The sequence below is a fragment of the Oikopleura dioica genome, chromosome PAR (genome assembly GCF_907165135.1).
Source record: "Oikopleura dioica chromosome PAR, OKI2018_I68_1.0, whole genome shotgun sequence".
Classification (NCBI taxonomy): domain Eukaryota; kingdom Metazoa; phylum Chordata; class Appendicularia; order Copelata; family Oikopleuridae; genus Oikopleura; species Oikopleura dioica.
Window position 1 is genome coordinate 3637228 of NC_137293.1, and position 18800 is coordinate 3656027.

Here is an 18800-nt window from a genome sequence, read left to right on the forward strand (position 1 = left end):
CCTGTTGTCTACTCAGTCACCGGTATGAAGGCTTGCATCGTACCCTTCAACGATTTCAAGCAAAACTTCAACATTATCGAAAGAGAAAATACTTTCGAAGCAACAGCGAAGAAAGATGACAAAAAATACTCATCGTGCAAAACAATCGAAACATCAAGGGTTAAAGCAAAAACAAGATGTGACAGCTTTACAGATGACTCGTCAGAGTCGGATGTTGAGAGGAAAAGAACCAGAAAACGACGAAAGAGATCTGTCCCCGAGAAGAAATCAAAGAAAAAGACAAAGAAATCCAAGCGAAGACGACCATCAACTTCCTCCGAAAGTGAAACATCCTCAGCAAGCTCAAGCTCAGGTAAAGAATCAAGTGAATCAACAAGCGACTCTGAAAAAACAGAAGAAGACAGTGACGGATCAGATTCAAGCCCTGTACGAAAACGTTGCAAGCGCTCCAGCGTTCTCAGCGAAAGTAGCGGAGTTTCTCAGGCAGAATAAAACTCATAGTACTCACCGTCGAATAACTAAAAAACGATTTCCCAGAAGAAAAATCATAGTCGACTCGCCATTCAAAATTTTTATGGGTGACTTGATTGAATACAAGAAATTCAAATTTTCAAATCGTCAGTATGCTTATGTTCTACTTATAATCGATTGCTTCTCTCGCTTTATATGGACACGACCTGTAAAAACAAAAGGAGGAATCGATGTTGCTAACGCTCTCAATGATATATTTCAAGATTTTCTCGAATGGCCTAATTCTCTTATCACAGACGAAGGCTTGGAATTCTACAATGGCAATGTAAAGAAAATTCTTGATCGCTATGGAATGCATCACTATAGTATCAAAACAAAATTGAAAGCGAGTATGGCAGAACGAGTCAATCAAACCATCAAAAAACGAGTGGAGCTGTTTATGAAATCAACCAAAACTAAAAATTGGATCGATGTTCTTCCAGAAATAGTCAAAGGCTACAATTCCACTCCTCATCGAGCCATTGGAATGGCACCAAGCCAAGTCTCACATGAAAATAGAGCACAGGTCTTCGCTCATCTCTTCCCGGATTTCGATTTGAAAGTCAAACCAAGACTCAAAATTGGGAACGTTGTCCGAGTAAAAATAGAGAAGGGTATCTTCGAAAAAGGATATACACAAAACTGGACAGACAAAATTTACGTCATAATCGATATCAGACAATGAGCCGGAGTAGTTTGGTATAAAATTGCAGACGAAGAAGGAAATAGACAACCTGGAATAAAGTACTACTTTGAGCTTAACTTCGTTGCAGATGATCTTGAATCTTTTCGAGACAATGACCAAGGAGCTGAAAGTTCCTGAAATTTTCTTTGAAAAAAAATCAAGAGTACAATGTTCAAATTATAAGCGCTGTCTGTAATCTGATGACGACTCCGCGTGACATGGACATTGCTTTCATAACGTGTAACTCAATTGCTTCTTGCTATGGAGAACCGAATACGCTGATGATGGGTCAAATCCGTCCAAACGACAGGTGGTGCCATTTCTCCGACCAACGCTCCGTTACCTTCCCTTTAAACATATATAACTGGCGGGATACACGATTTTCAATCGACTTAGGCAGTCAACACATCATTCAACACTTTTCACTCCAGATACTTATCACAACAAGAGAATGAAAACAATCATTGCCTCGCTTGAAAATCGTCCAAAAAAATGGTTTCCAAAATCTCAATCCGGCGCGGGCAAACGAAAGTCAAAAAACGGTCCAACAAAACTCAAGCTAACACCAGGTCGAAAACATCCAAATACCAAAACAAAGAAAAAACGAAATCAAACAACAAAAGATTTGAAAAAATCAAAGAAATCATCGAAAAAGAAAAAAGCATGAACTCATACCTAATTGCGAAACGTTTAGAACGAGTTGAACATTTTCAAGGTGTTTACTCCATTGATACTTTACCCAAAATTGAAAATTTTCCTTCTTTTATTGTTGTCAACTTATCGCCTGAAATTTCAAAAGGCTCTCACTGGATCTCATTACGAATTATAAAGAGTAAAATTGAAATATTTGATAGTTTAGGCCTTAAAAAATATCCTACGCAGCTTTTTGACTTTTTTGGTGATAAAGAAACCTTTTTTATAAAAGAACCCAGTCAGACTCGTCATTTTATTGTGGTTTTTATGTTTGCTTCTTCGTTATTTTCCGTTCTCTTTATTCACGACAGAAACTTTCTTCTCTCTTTACTCATTCCTTTACTGTTAACGATCAATTACTTCTTTTCAAACTTTCTCAACTCTGGTGACTAAAATTGGTGATATAATTGTCTAACTTTTTGCTCTTTTTAGACTGAAATCATGACAGAAGTTGAGTACTACGACCAAAAAGTTGTTAAACGGCATTATCCAAGAGAAGAGGACAGCTTGACCGGAAGGCTTAGCTTTAAGTTTGACGCCGATCCGAATCTTTTCCTTGTGAAAAATAAAATTGCGATTCATTTCACAATCGAGCTTGACAAGAATTATATTCCTTCAAATGGCTTTGCTAGCAAACAGTTCGGAAAGACTGAAGTTGCGGTGAATTCTCAGATTATCGATAACTCAAATTCAAAGTAAGGACTTAATTTTTGTTCTGATAATTATTTTTTCTTTAGTTCTCACTACTTGTTGGCAGACTACTTGACCAAACGTGTCAATTTCGACCCACTTTATGTTAATTCCGCATTCCAGATTGAGGGGTACTACGATGAATACAACTATGAGAATCTTGTTGATAGTGACTCAAAGAAAATGATTATAAATGGACGACGCCCACAATGTTACGAAACATCTAACGGAAATTATATTTATGAACTTATCTTCCTTCCGACTCATGGTTTTTTCATGGAGAACAAACCTCTTCCTCAAAACACAGATCTTTCAATTACACTTTATCGTCTTAAACATGAGTTTTCGACAATGTTTATCGGAGAGAATGAAACTGATATGCTTCCAGCAGGAGAAGTCCTTAAAATTACTGATGCCTACGCTATTGCTGAATACGTGTCATCGCCGAGCCTGAGAAACTACTTTGGGAGAATCAAATCAAAGCCAATCACATATAAATTCAATGATACTTTGATAACAACAATGAGTTTGCCAAAAGGAAGAAAAAATGTGCAACTTCTTAATGTGACTGGGGGAAATACCCCTGCATATCTGTTCTTTGGACTGATTCAAACAGAAGCTCTTCATGGATCTTCTAAAATTGATTCTTCGAATTTCAGCTTTTTCAACAATCTTGTTCAAGTGAATGTCATGTTGAATGGTCAATCTTTAAATGGATATCCTCAGGTTTATCTTTTCAATTTCTTATTTTTTTTTATCCTTATCTTTAGAAAATCACAAATCAATATCCGATTCTTCCCTACTGGAAATATCTGGACACGCTTGGGCGAGTTAGTCAAGCTGATTTGTCATATGTTGTATCAATGGAAAACTACAAAGTGAACAACATTTTTGCTCATGAGTTTGAAGGAGAAGAAATCTCACAAGGCTGGCTATCTTTCTCTTTCGATTTTAGCACACCACTTGAAGATGATTACTCAATCGTTATTTGGTCTATCGTCTCGACCAAGCTCACGATTGACGAACATAAACAAGTTGAAAAAACCCTTCTTTGTAAGTAAACATATAATTAATCACTGGTTATGAATAGAGCACTGATTAACCAGCGCTTTAGAACTTCTGGTCTTCTTTTGCCCGCTCATCTCATTATCAAAATGTTTGTCACGATCAAAACTTTCACTTTTCGCTCCTACAATGGGGGCGGCTTTTTCAGGGTCAAGGGAACTTACATTCCTGGTTTTGAAACTGACCTTGATTATTCACGACCGACCAAAGAGATCAACTTACGACTGTTTGCAAAGACTGGTGATGAAGTCTCGAATGTCTTCCAAGCTCTCCAAATGCACACAGAATCACAACGTCCTGCAGATCTCTACACCACTTCTGATGCCAAACAATCCGACTGGGAAAAAGAACACAATGTCAAGCCTTCCTACACTTTCCGATTCAATCGTCCAGTCGACCAGAAAATCTAATTGTTTCTGCTTCTTTTGATCCCTCTCTTGAAAATTTCTTTCCTTTTCTTTTCAATTTTTTATTTACTCGAGTAATAAATTTGTTTGGTGATTATCTCTTTGGTCTTTCTTTGGAGCAAGTTTCTATTTACAAGCAGGCAATAATCAAAATTTCTGGTTCAGTAAAAATATGCTCTCGTATGCCATCAGCTTTTTCGAACCTCATGTCGAAGTTTTATTCACCCGTCATTCGAAAAATGTCCTTCTTGAATAAAATCAAAAGTTTTTTGCGGGTATGCTAACTCGACTACAGAAACTATAGAAGTTACTGCTGAAGAAGCTGCGATTATGAAAGGTCACAAGAATTACGAGGATCATAGACATCCAGAATGTCTTATCTGTGCAATGCTTGATGGATATGTAGCGAAACGTTTGAAGAACTGAACAAAATCATTTTCCATTTTTTAAGAAAAACAAAAATGTCAAAAAAAGAAACTGCGGTGTATTCTTCCTGTACATAAAATTGGTGATAATAAAATTGGGTGATGAATTTCTTTGTCTTTCTTTATTTGTTTTTCGCATGTCGAAGTTCCGCTTGAGCTATTTTCCTAAACATATCCAGGATAGCAAAATGTGCACGGAGTAACCAGTGCTTTTGAACCTCATGGCTAAAATTTCAAGTCTCTTCACAATAAGAAAAATATGTTTTTGCAGAAAGTTGAGAGTTTTAGCTGCACTTCTTACAGAAGTGGTGTCTTACTCAATATTGTCGGTATCTGCGGTGATGATGAAAATTCAAGCCAAAAAGTTCGTCTCCACTACACGTCTGTCAATGTGACAAATAATGTTCTTGCTTTTGAGAAAATAGCGATAATGAACAAAAACAGAAAAAGTGGCAAAGAAAACTGGATACCTGTACAGATCCTTGGAACGGCGCCTTAAAAGGTCGACGATGAGCAGAATAATATTGTTTCATCTTACTTCGTTGATTTCAAAGATTTCACTCTTAAATACGAGCGACAAGACCTCTCCGATGACTGTCCTGTCTGCAAGACAAAAGACGTTTTTCGCTGGATTCAGAAAGAAGATAATGAACTCTGAGAGATAACATTTCTCCTTCCTTTTACTCAAAAAAAATTGATAAAAAAAATTCTGGTGAAACTCTCCTGTAAATAAAAATTTTCGGTGAAAATAAACTCTGGTGACAAAATTCCAAGTCTTTTTTAATTTGTATTCATTGTCGATAGAGTAAGTTCTACTCCCGTGTAACAATTTTAGGGTAGGTTGGGTTGCGTCATTTCAGCGCTGCGCTCCCTGTACAATACCTACCACACCGCCCGCAGCAAGCGCCTTTCTCAAAAAGCGCCATCTCTATTGGATTTTACGCTCGCTGCGGGCAGTGTGGTAGGTATTGTACCGGGAGCGCAGCGCTGAAATGACGCAACCCACCCTACCCTAAAATTGTTACAAGGGAGTAGTTTCCACAGGCATTCATGGGATCAAAGCAGTTCTGAGAGGTATTTTTGGGATCGGGGGAGCTCTGAGAGGTATTTTTGGGATCGGGGAGCTCAGAGAGGTATTTTGGGATCGGGGAGCTCAGAGAGGTATTTTTGGGATCGGGGAGCTCAGAGAGGTATTTTGGGATCGGGGAGCTCAGAGAGGTATTTTGGGATCGGGGAGCTCTGAGAGATATAACTGGACTTAGGCGATGAGAAAATCAAAAAAGACTCACCTCAGACTGACGGGGCTCTGACCCATTGACAGGTCTCTGACCCGTTGACAGGTCTCTGACCCCTTGACAGGCCTCTGACCCCTTGACAGGCCTCTGACCCCTTGACTGGCCTTAGTCCACCCTGACAGGCCTCAGACCCGTTGACAGGCCTCTGACCCCTTGACTGGCCTTAGTCCACCCTGACAGGCCTCAGACCCCTTGATAGGTCTCTGACCCGTTGACAGGTCTCTGACCCCTTGACAGGCCTCTGACCCCTTGACAGGCCTCTGACCCCTTGACTGGCCTTAGTCCACCCTGACAGGCCTCAGACCCCTTGATAGGTCTCAGACCCCTTGATAGGTCTCTGACCCGTTGACAGGTCTCTGACCCCTTGACAGGCCTCTGACCCGTTGACAGGCCTCTGGCCTCTTGACAGGCCTTAGTCCACCCTGACAGGCCTCAGACCCCTTGATAGGTCTCAGACCCCTTGATAGGTCTCTGACCCGTTGACAGGTCTCTGACCCCTTGACAGGCCTCTGACCCGTTGGCAGGTCTCTGACCCCTTGACAGGCCTCTGACCCGTTGACAGGCCTCTGACCCCTTGACTGGCCTTAGTCCACCCTGACAGGCCTCAGACCCCTTGATAGGTCTCTGACCCGTTGACAGGTCTCTGACCCCTTGACAGGCCTCTGACCCCTTGACAGGCCTCTGACCCGTTGACAGGCCTCTGGCCTCTTGACAGGCTTCTGGCCCCTTGACGAACCTCTGGCCTCTTGACTGGGTTCTGGTCCCTTGACTGGCCTTAGTCCACCCTGACAGGCCTCTCTCCACCCTTACTGGCCTTAGTCCACCCTGACAGACCTCAGACCCCTTGACAGGTCTCTCCTCGACAGTCTATAAACGGGCAAACTGAATCTAGACCCTTCCGATTAGTCTCAGCCATGCAAACTTTGAAAGTGTTCTGAATTATTTTGAGACTAAAATGCATTTATTTCATCTTTGTTATGTAAAGACTACAGGTCAAGAGTTTTGTGATGTTGTATCCGCTTTTTCGAAACATGCTCTGATTTTGATGGGTAATGTCGACGAGGCGAGGGATGTCAGTCCAATCTGGAATGTTCTGCAAGAATTCTTTTTTCGATGACTTGTTTTTGATAAGGTTAGGTTCTATTGGAAGAGAGGTCGAGATTTGAGGCCAAACAAATCGAAAACGTGAGTCAGGATCTTCTGTGACGGGGTTTTCCAGCAAAAACGCAAAATCGATTCCAAAACGAAAAGGCGGTGAGATGAATTCGAATAGATCATCCACAACGTTAAACAAGTCGAAGTTCTTGTTAATCAATAGTCTAACGTGAGCATGTTCTACGATCCGACCTGGTTTCGGAGGAGCAATGATAACACGATTCTGAAGTTGTCCCATCTTCTCCGTTTTCTCAAAGTATTCAAGCTCCTCCTTAGAGAGTGGAATGTATGTACCACCATACTCTTTGCGAATTGCTTCTAGGTCTACTCTTTCATTTTTTATACCCTCTATCAGACTTTTTTCTGTTTCTTTCGATTTGAAAATATGACCCCAATATCTGGAAATTTTTGTCAAATGAGCTTCATTTCTTCTTTGATTCCATTCACACTCGCGCATTACATGAACCTGACCTAGTTCATTCAATCGACGAAACTTTTTCTCCCATTCCTTGTCAGCTCCTCCTGGATTGCAGTCAACACAGTGAGTATGGTAATAACATCCAAGAAATTCAAAAAAATGATGTTGACCATCGACATTAGCATATCCGTCGATTTTGAAGTTCTCTACTTGATGTTCACCCCTAAAATATTGATGTTCCAAAGGAACTCTTTCACCATTTGATTGAACAAGCAAGGGGCTAAATTCGTCAATGAATGTTAGCCACTGCAGGGCTGCGAAACTGTTTCCCGTAGACATGATCCTTTTGCGGAAAACGGCGTTGTCAAACTTCTCCCAAGTAATGCCTAAACATTCTTCGATTTCACCTTTATTTTTGCATTTTGAATTTACCTGGCGTTGTCGGTAAGCTCATCTTTTGAGCAAACAAATACAAGGCATTAAAATCCAAAAAGACGATACGCGTGAAGGGATCTCCGTTCGGGGCAAACTTGGCATTTTTAAGGGCATCAACATCCGGGCGGAGCTCAGTGTAGCGAGAAAAAACGTTAACCAGCCCACCAATAATATTTTCACGCAAAAGTTGGTGCTCTTTTTTGAAGTTTCTGTGAAACGAGTCTAGATATAAATAATAAGAATATATATCCATAAGAAAATTGCTTACATGTCAGGGGCGAAGCTTTGGAGTAGCGCTGCGAAGTAAAGCAAGCGAAGTTCAGCGTGAATCGTCGTCACTTTGTTTGTTGTGTTGACTGGACATTCCATTGTCTCGATGTCGAAAGTGACTAAAATTTTTTAATTTGGAGAGTTTGTTATTCAAGGTCTACCGAAACGAGTTTTTCTAAAGCCTCTCATCCTTTCTGAAAGGTAACCAGCTCGTATTGCTATTTCGATCGGATAAATTGTATCGCCATATGGACATTGGAGTGGTATCGTTTCTTTTTTGTGTTGACAAGCTTTAACATGTGCCTCGAAATTTGATTTCTTAACATTTTCGTATCCACAAGAAAGGTTTTCGCATTTATAAACATTGGAGAAAACATCCATGTTATACAAAAATCTTGTGTTTCTTTATCTCAGCTTTACAATTTACTCTCTCAAGTATAAGGCCCTTTTGAGTCGAAGTATTCAATTAAAATATTCGCAAACTTAATTTACTGAGATTACTGATATTCTTGAACTCGCAAAAACCTTTTCTGGAAATTCTAAAAGACCTTTTGTGAAATTCGAAAAAGACCAAGGTCCGAGAGCAAGAAAACCTCTGTTAAAAACTAAAAAACTGTCCTCAACTCAGTCATACCTCCGGAAACTGGCCTGATCCTATGAAAACCTCGAAAAACTGGTCCGAGCCTAGAAATACCTCCAAAAACTGACCTTAGCTCAGTTATAACTCTGGAAACTCGCCTGTTCCAAGTAAAACCTCTGGAAACTGGTCTGAGCCGAGTAATACCTCTGGATACTGGTCGAGCCCAGTTAGACCTCCAAAAGCTGGTCTCAGTTCAGTAATACCGTCGGAAACTGTCCTGAGTCCAGTCAATTCCTGAAGACTGCTCTTCATCGAACAAGGCCCTTTATTTGCTTGAGTAAATCCGTAAACTATAAAATATATTTTTCCTGTCATTTTATTTGCAATAAAGATGAGAACCTTTTATCTTTGAGAGCTTGTTTGTCTTTTATTTTTGTTTTTAAGGCACATTTTTCTACAGGAAGCTTATTATCACGAATGTTTTTCTTGGCGGTTTGAAGAAGCTGCGTCTTGCTCTGGATGAATCTAAATAAATGATTAGGTTTTTGCCTGCGAATTTGTTTTCTTACCTAATAGCGTTTCTGTCTGTGACAGATTTGTAAGGGTTGAGTGCGCGTCCGTCGGCGTTGTGGTCTGTTGGCCTCTAATTTGCGTTTATTTTCTGTTTGGAAGAAAGCTTATTTTACCTTCAGCTTGATGATCCTCAATTGCCGGGCGCTGAGTGATATCCATTTCGTCCTCACTCTCCAATTCTTCGATTCGATCCGGATTCCGAATCATTCGAATTCTTCGGGGCTCACGTTGTCTCTGTCTATTTCTTCCGTCTATTGAAAACTTTAGAACTCCTTTGAAAGATTTGATTTCTTACTTTCGTAGACGATATAGAAGAAAAGTAATAGGATGAGAATAGCGATGACGCGATCATTCGTGCGCACACGTCCTTTTTGTATGTCGACATCGAATTCGAAGTCATCGTCTGGATTTGTACATTCACCCTCTGGGTTCGAATGATTTCTGCTCTGATCGTCTTGCTGTCTGCCTTGATCCGGGAATCCCTCTCCGTTTCGGCCATTGTTTCGATTTGGGCCACTGAATCCTTTGAAGAATGGAAAGAACATTTCTGAATGGAAAAACTGTCTACAATATTCTAGTTTTAGTTTCATATCAGTATTCAAAGACAGCTTTTCTCCTTTAAGTGGCAGGTTTAAATTTCGAGTGGAAGTGGTGCTGAGATCGGCGTGTAGTGAACTAAGAATATATTTTATGAAGGCGAAAAGGAATGATAGAGATTACCGTTTCTTGTTGGCTTAGGTGTCTTCTTCTTCTTCTTCTGGCAGAGGATGAGGATCAAGGTGAGAAGGAGAATAGTGTTGAAGGCGAGGAGGGTGATGACGATCATTTCAACCATGGAGAAGGTTTTTGGCGTGTTGTTTTCGTCTATTCAAGGTAAGAATCTTTTTGTCTATCTACTTTTACCAAGTTGGTTGACGTTTGAAGTTTCATTGATAATGGATGACGTAGCAGTCGGTGGTGTCCGTGTAGAGGTGATATTTGCCGACTCGTTACCGACTATTTATGTAAAATTCTGTTTTTCATTAATTCTTACGAAGACGGCATAGCTCGGAGACGGTTCGTTCATCATAGTAGTCCCATCGATAATCTTGGTCAAACTCCGACGAGTCGTCCATCGCGTCACGATTTTCAGTCTTATTTATGAAAGAATTTTATGCAATCTCTAGCGATCTGAGTTTCTTTCACAGCCTAAACATTGTCGGGGTTCTGGGTCGACGGAACAAGAACCAGACAAGGTTGATGAAGGGGAAAATCGCGAAAGCCAGTCCAGCAAGGTAGATGATGAATGTAGCGAGAAGACCAACGCATTGAATCGCGAGAAAGACAAGGATCGAGGATTCGATGAAAGTGAGACCTTTTTTTAATTAAGTTAAAAATGAAAGAGTTTTCTGTTTTCTTTTTACCTCTTTGCTTGTTGACTTGCTGCTCAAGGTCCGAATCGTGAACGTCGTCGCCTTCGTAATTGTCCATTAGCCCAGATTTCCGATTCAGTCTTTTATGTAAAAAGATGTTATTTATTCACTTTCTTTCTAATTTAATCATTCAAAAAACATTCTTTTCACAGTCCTTTTTCAATCACCAACTGTCGATCCATTCTTGCCAGGATACTTGAGGGCACCTCCATTCGTCCTTCTTGTCCTCTTTGTCATCTTCTTGCTGTTCTGTCTGCGTGTTGCTATCCACAGTCGGTTTCCGTCCGTCTTTCTTTTGCCGTCTTTCATTCAGAATCATTCGTTCTTCGTCTGCGCGTCTGTTTTGCAATTCGAGGTCGCGTTCTTCTAAGAAGACTTTTTTAGTAATAAAATAGGCTGATCTAAATACCTTCATTATCACAGCAATGCAAAACAAGCACTCTCCGTAAGTCAACCCAGAAGGAGGTTATTCGAACTCGTCTTTTGTAAATGAGGATTGCGAGCATGACCACTATTATAACCGAAACTGGGGCTAGAATGAAAATGAGAATGATCTTCCTATGTAACTCAATTTACCCGCTATTCCGACAGCGATGATTTTTCCATTGAAAATTCCGTCGGGTTCGATTGTATTCGTTGAGGTACCATTGGTAACGGTCGAAAATGTGTGAGTCGTCGACGTTGATCCAAGAGAGGTTGTAGATGTTGTGTCCGTTCTGTGACCGGGGAACGTCAAAGGAGGGTGGATTGTTGGGAAAAAAAACATTCTTAACTCTTTTCGACTTTATTTTAACGTAATTTTCAGCTGATTTTATTAAAAATAGGGTGTAGATTTTGAGATGAATTTAGTTTACTTGAAAGAATAACTGCCTGAAACCAAGTTTACATCAAAATCTACACCCCAGTTCAATTATCTTCAGCGAAAGAAAAAAAAATTTGTAAAGCAGGTCAGATAAAAAGTCGAAAACAGTCTTTGAGCGTCAATTTGCCGGTCAATTCATATCGGTTGTTATAATTTTGGCAAGTGGAAGAAGTCTTTGAAAGTTAATTTAACTCTTATTTCATATCGCCTTGTCTTATTGTTTGTAAATAAAAAATAAACGCAAAATTAAACCTTTCTTGTTTCTTGAAATGCACTCTATCGTCCAAAGCCTTTGTTACGCTATATTAGAATTTTTTTTATCTGTTCATCCTTTTTTTTTTCATACCTTGTTTCGGATTAGTCGCATGTGGACGAATTTCGCGTGGAACATTTTGTCGTCTCTATAAGAATCTCTCTTTAGATTAAAATATTAAGTCATTTTAAGTCAATCAGTTTTAAATAAAGAAAATAAAAAGATTGATTCTCTCTTGATGTTGTTTGCGCTTTATGGCAACTTCAAGTTATGATCTGGTGATGAACCTGCATCAGGTGGTTTGATTTTATTGCCTACGCATTCGAGGGGTGAAGGAGCGTGCTCAAAACTCGCGCGCCCTGCGGTTCTCGCCACCGATTCGCCGATTCATCCCCACGCGCTTAAGACTGCGAGTAACAGTAAAGCGCGCGCTGCTACAGATTCTCCACTCGGCCAGGCGCCAAAAACTTGCATTCTTTACACATTTTTGATAAGCGTGAGAAACCACCTATTCCCACGAGAACCAAGATGATAAACCTGCAAGATCAAACAAAGATACTAGATACGGATGAAGAGAAAGATCTCATGAGCAAAATCGAAGAAGGAGATCTTGCTGCCCTCATCAAAATTCAATCTGAATTAGGTACTCTTATTTTCATCTTTTCATTTCTGAAACATAATAGATGCGAAGCAAGCAGCTTCGACTTTCATCATCAAGATCACTAACGGTCAACTTGCAGAGTTGCAAAAAATCGTAACAGGTATTTTTCAATCGTGAAAGAAAAATAACTTATCTCTCTATAAGAAAAGATCGCGTCTAAAATGGATACTACCACGGAGGATCAGACTGAGGAAATGGAAACTTCCGGCTCTGCTAAATCTGACGATATGGACACAAACTAGGTAAATTTACGTCTCTTTTCCGACCAGAAATAAGCTCTTTTTACGGTTCCAGCTCAAGCAACAATTATTATCATCCGAAGCATAAAAACAAGTCTCCTCTCCTCGTTGATTCCGACAATCACCATTTCATTGAAAATCTTCTCCAGTTTGTTCCTGACGCTATTGATAATTGATAAATCCGCTCGTTAATAACCTTCGAAACCGCTTATCACACCCGTTCATTTTCTTCTGAGTTCTTAAAGATACCTGCGCCACTTATTGAAAAAGTTCTTCCCTCTATTATAACCTGCCATTATAATTCAAATGAACAGTTCCTCAATAATTTAATTGAAATAAAAAAGAAACTCGGTCACATATCTACTTGTTTCTTTTATTTAAACAAGAGTATTATTGACGGCATCAAAAGGTTCTGAAATCGTGATATTCTCGCGTCGGTCAGGATTTTTTCGGGAAACATTCTTCTTTTTCTCACAGATGATCATACACAATTTTGTGTAGAAGCCAACTGTGATGATAAGGCCAATGAAGGCAACGCCGGAAACCCCAGTAAAAAAACGATGCTGGATTGAAAGAAGTTGATCTTTGAGCTCGCAGATGACATCGAAAAAAGGAAACTCTTCCGAAAGTGGAAGTGAGCGATTCATTTTTTTTTAAGAATAATTGTGGACCTTATCGTTGCATATTTATGGACTTTTCAGTGCTTATTATCAGTGCTTTTTTCAAACTTGGCAACAAAATGACAAAGTCAAAGTTTTTTAGACACCATTTTTATTTATAATTTTTTTTTTCGGTAAACATGAGTAAATAAAGACAAACACAAGATAAAGAAAACACCAAGGAACGCATAAAGGAAGGTAGAAATTAAAGTTGAGTGTAAGTTTTTATGGGCGAAATTGTGGGAGAAGGATCAGGGTAGTCTTCTTGTTCATAGATGGTCTCTTCGATAAATTCTATTGCATCTTTTGTGAGAATCCCAAATCTGAAACAGTCGTCAAGTGTTTCGCCTAAGAGGTATGGGCTGAGACAATGCTCTATAATCGTGTCTTGAGCAGGGGTGGATATTTTGATTTCAAACCTCATTTCAAACCCCGAAATTCCCGTTCTCGACCAATCAGGATGGTCAAATTTGGGTTGAAATGAGGAGTTGAAATGAAAATATCCACCCCTGGTCTGGAGTACCTCCGCGTGAAGGATTTTCCAGTTCTGATTGAAGTTGCTGTCTTTCTCTCTCCTCTGCTTCGGCAACCAACCCATTGATCATGGCATCGTCAACACTGTCGTCGTCGTCAAAGGTATCAGTGAGATCGATAACTATGAAAATATATTTATATATCTTTTTTTTTTTAATAATAGATACCTTCTGACCCGTCTTTCATATGACCATCGACGTTGATTTCCCGATCAGGAGAGCCTGTTAAGTCAATAACTGAATCATGATAAACAATCTGGTAGAAAAATGTCTCTAACCTTGATCGTTTTTGTTTTCAGCAGGTGCGGCGAAGCGGATAACGCTTCTCCCGAAGCGCTGGTTAGGATCGTAGTCAGGTGGAGGTGATTTACCGATGATTTCCCATTGGGATGGACTCCAGAGTTGCCATTTTTGAGACTCCTGCTGATCATCTTGACGTCGACAGCTTGATTCAGGACTGCCCTGGATCAGTTGAGAGCTTGGTCCAGGAGTGTCCTCGATCAGTTGAGAGCTTGGTGTAGGAGCGTCTCCGATCAGTCGTGAGCTTGATCCAGGTGTGTCTTCGATCAGTTGAGAGCTTGGTGATGGAGCGTCCCCGATCAGTCGAGAGCTTGGTCCAGGTGTGTCTTCGATCAGTCGAGAGCTTGGTCCAGGGGTGTCTTCGATCAGTTGAGAGCTCAACTCACCTTCGGTTTGAGAATTTTGTCTTGAGTGATGGTCTTTGTTATTGACATCATGAGCAGGCTGAAAGACTTCTTCTTCCGACTCGTAGTCCTCAACGTTTGAATAATCGTCACTCTCTAAAGCATCAGGCTCATTTTCGGACTTATCTTCCTGTTGATTGTTTTCTTCTAAGTCGTCAGCGGTATTCTCTTGCTTTTCTTCGTGTCGTGTATAACCGAAACTATCACGAGTTTGCTCATCCTCGATGTCATCGAAAACGTTTCTTGGTTGGACAGCTTCTCGGCGGACTCGTTTTGAAGGTTGTTCCGCGGCTTCTTCCTCTCGCAGTCTCTTTGAGGAATGGGCTTTTTTCTGCTTGAGTTTATCCTGACGCGCTTCCTCTGAAGACTTGGTTTCCTCCTCGGAGTCAAAGACCAAACGCCGTCTCGCGCCTAGAAAGTTTTAAAACTCTTTCGTAAACACCATGATATACCGCGAAGATTCGACCTCACATATGAGAGTTTTTCCTTCCGGGGAGCTTTTGGAATGGAATTACCTCGGGTGTGGGGAGGTGTGGTAGGAACCCATTCTTCATCACACGAGTCCTCTTCAGAGGAAGACTCATAAGCGCTAGAAACGTCACAATCGATCTCACTGCTAAATTCTTCGAGAATGTGTTCGAGCCTGAGGTTGCACTGGGAGCTTTTATCAGTCATATCAAGTGTCCCCCCTGAAAATATGATAAGGTAATAAGAATCGTATTTTTCTCTACTTACGTAAATCACGAAGGACTGGTTCTTTGTCCTCGACATTTGCGAGTTCGTCCTCAAACTCGCTAGCAAGTCGGTCTGTTTCATTGCGGTAATTAATATCTGCTTTTTGTATTTTCTTGAGAATTTTCAAGCACTTAGCCATTTTAAAATTTGACAGATAGGCCAAATTTTGCACGATATTTATACGGACTGATCTTCAGCGCCGACGTAGATTTTTTGGCACACTTGTTTATCAACGCCAATTACCGGTTGCTTTGAAAATTCAAGCGATCATTTGTTCAAAATGTCAGTTTATTTTCCAGCGTTTGAACAAATTCACAATATTTTATTGACTCTGGACCTATATTGACTCAACTCATGCATATTTTTCTTTGATGTATTTATAAATAGTGTCAAAGGACGTTTCCTCTTTTGAACTGCGTAAGATCTGGTCGAAAACAAAAAGACCACTTGTAAAAATATCGCCTCAGCCCAAAAATACCTTTCAGAAATCGCCCCGATCCCAAAAATACCTCAGGAATCGCCCCGATCCCAAAAATACCTCAGGAATCGCCCCGATCCCAAAAATACCTCAGAAATCGCCCGATCCCAAAATACCTCAGAAATCGCCCTCGATCTCAAAAATACCACAGACATCGCCCCGATCCCAAAAATACCACAGACATCGCCCCGATCCCAAAATACCTCAGGAATCGCCCCGATCCCAAAATACCTCAGAAATCGCCCCGATCCCAAAAATACCTTTCAGAATCGGCCTGATCCCAAAAATACCTTTGGAATCGGCCTGAGCCAAGTAATACTTTCAAAAGCTGGTCTATGCCCAACAATACTCCGTTCCGAATCCCTGATTCCAATAACACTCTGTAGCAGCAAGGAACTCGATATTGTTGCTCATATTTCTTAGCTGGACTTCTGCGATCCTGATAATTTTTCTTTTTACTTCATATGAACACTTTTTTCTTGAATAGAAAAACGATTTTTTTTATATTTAAGATAATTTATTAAGGATATCCAATGACGATAACAATAAATAAAAATCAAGCTTCATTTTACAGAAATAGAAATATTGAGAGTAGCTTACAAAGGAATAAGTGTTTTAGAGTTTCATTTTACTTTTTCTTAGAAGTATAAGTACTGTTCATGCTATTCATCTTCTTGTTTCATTTTATGTCGAGTGTGAAGATTCTTGCCGCTCGAGCGAACTTGATTCGAAAATGAACCAAAAGAGGGAGCCACATTCTTTGAGATAACCCACTGAGTCCGAAAGGTTCGAACCTTCCGTGGAGCGCAATGTCAATAGACTCTGAGCCCATGGAAGGAGCACTAGTTCCGGGCGCGTTCAATGCGTAATTCCCCGCCGCGCCATCTTTTTCAGTCAATCAACGTTCGATTTCGGAAGGTTCTAGTTTTCGTTACGCTTTTAAACTTTCACAGATATTGTTAACAGGTCTGTTTCTGAAAATATCAAAAAATTAGAGCTTTTTAAGCTCGGTGCTAGCTTCAAAAGTAAGAGAAACTGATTTCTCGCCCGCGCTCACCCTCTTATGCACTACCGCGCCACGACCTTCACTCAGTATTCTGTAGGTTTCGGAAAATTTGAGTTTTTGTTACGCCTGGAAATTTTTTTGGCGGTACAATTAATTTTGAAGAGCAAATTATGAAGAAGTTTCATCATTTTAGTATCCGGAAAGTATTTTTCATTGAAATTTTATCTGAAAGAACGAAATAGATTTCCGTCATTTTGGGTGAAAAGTGCCACGCCGCGCGCCGCCTTCCCGATACAAACCCTACTCATGTTTATATTTGAAAAGTCTCATCCAAGGGACAGTTTTTGTAAAAAATAACATAAAAGTTTCTAGAAGGTTATTTGAATAACGGTTATCGTAATAAAAAGTTATTTGAATAACAAGTTATTTCAATAACAAGTTATTTGAATAACTTGGTTATTCAAATAACCTTCTAGAAATTTTTTGTTATTTTTGACCGTCCTTTGTTTGGATGACTCATGTTTATGTTACATATTTAGTTTACTAATATTTATCATATGTTTACGTTTTATATAAATATTTTAGCTTGTTTACATATTTCATAAATATTTATAATTATTTACCTTTCTTTGTTTACATTATCTCCATTATTGAAAAAAGCTTATGTACATACTACTGAGTCTAACCTTGAAGAGTTTGAGGAACCGATTGAACGGCAACTGGTTGCTGAGCAGAGTACGCAGGGGGTGGCTGACTTGGATAATCATTCGCTTTATGGGCTTCTTGAGCAGCGCTATGGTGGACAACAGTCGTTTGTTGGACAGTATTTGCTTCAGTAGAAGGCGACTGGTTGATTTGGCGATTCTTGTAATTGTTCAGCTGGTAGCCAGTTTGAAAGAGGACGAGGACAGAGAACGCCAAGGCTAGAAAAATCCATTTGATAGTTGTCAATTCCCGATTATAAGAACTTACCGGCGCATGACATTCCAAGGCATGCTTTCATCAAGTCCAAAGGCAGATAGTAGTAACACCAAAGTGCGATGATCATGCAGCAAGAGGTGAGATTCAAAACCACCACCCACCAAATCGTAGCGTATTCGACAATCACACTCCTCCTCGCAATGGATGCCCCGTAGCAGACGGAGACCGCGATGATTGCCTTATTGAAAACAAGCCAAAAACATGCTGTCAATGCAACATCGCCGACCTCGTAGTATTTACACCTGGTAGTGTATGCTGGCTCTATATCTGGAATATCGTGGATCATCTTTTTTATCTTATTCGATTTGATTTCTGCTCAAAAATATTCTAGACACGAAATTTAAAGCAGATTTGTTTGAGATCTTTGATGGAAAGACATATTTCCACGGTTGATTTGATGCATTTTTATGAAATAGGATTCTCGCTCCTACAGTAGTTTTTCAATTCTATGTCGCGAGGACAAGATAATGCGTTGAATAATCGAAATACATGCTTTTATTTCTGTTCAAATACAGTCGCGAGAGAGACTGAAAGAGAATGTTTCCTTTCGGAAAACTCGATTATATAGAACCGTTATATTATATAACTTATATAAGAAAATATCATCTTTTTTTTGGCAATTTTTCAGCTTCCTGTGGAAAGAATCAATTAATCTTTGCATATGATAATTTTTTTCTAGCCATCCTTATATAGCTAGAATTCAACACCAAAAATTTTTAAATTTATTCTGTCTAATATCCTGACAACAAATCATCATCAGCTCGAGCGCCCCCTATTTCCGCTATTCTATGCTCCGCTCACCTAGATATAAAGAAAACACCGAGGGCTGTCAAACCCATATTATTAAGTATCCACAAAACCACATTTACAAATAAAGCAAGATGAACTTTCTCCTCATTCTGATGGTCCTTGTCTCAAGTATCTCTGCCTCACGAATTCCGACTTCAATTGCTACTCAAAAGACGGTAGCATCGTCCGCAAGTCAAGCTGAAATTCGAAGACGACAGAAAGCTCTTATTTACTGGATGAGACTGTATCATCGAAGCATGTAAAAAAGAACCATCTGCTTGTAACAA

The 18800-nt window shown here is 39.9% G+C and overlaps 1 long non-coding RNA gene across 1 annotated transcript; it reads right to left on the minus strand.

Annotated features, from left to right (window-relative positions):
- Positions 1-10084: 10084 nt before the first annotated feature.
- LOC145704599 (uncharacterized) lies at positions 10085-10968 on the minus strand. Its single transcript, XR_014134474.1, has 2 exons — positions 10605-10968; positions 10085-10555 (listed from the first exon to the last, which is right to left on the minus strand). It is a non-coding gene; the product is annotated as an uncharacterized LOC145704599 (long non-coding RNA).
- Between the last annotated feature and the right edge of the window lie 7832 nt (positions 10969-18800).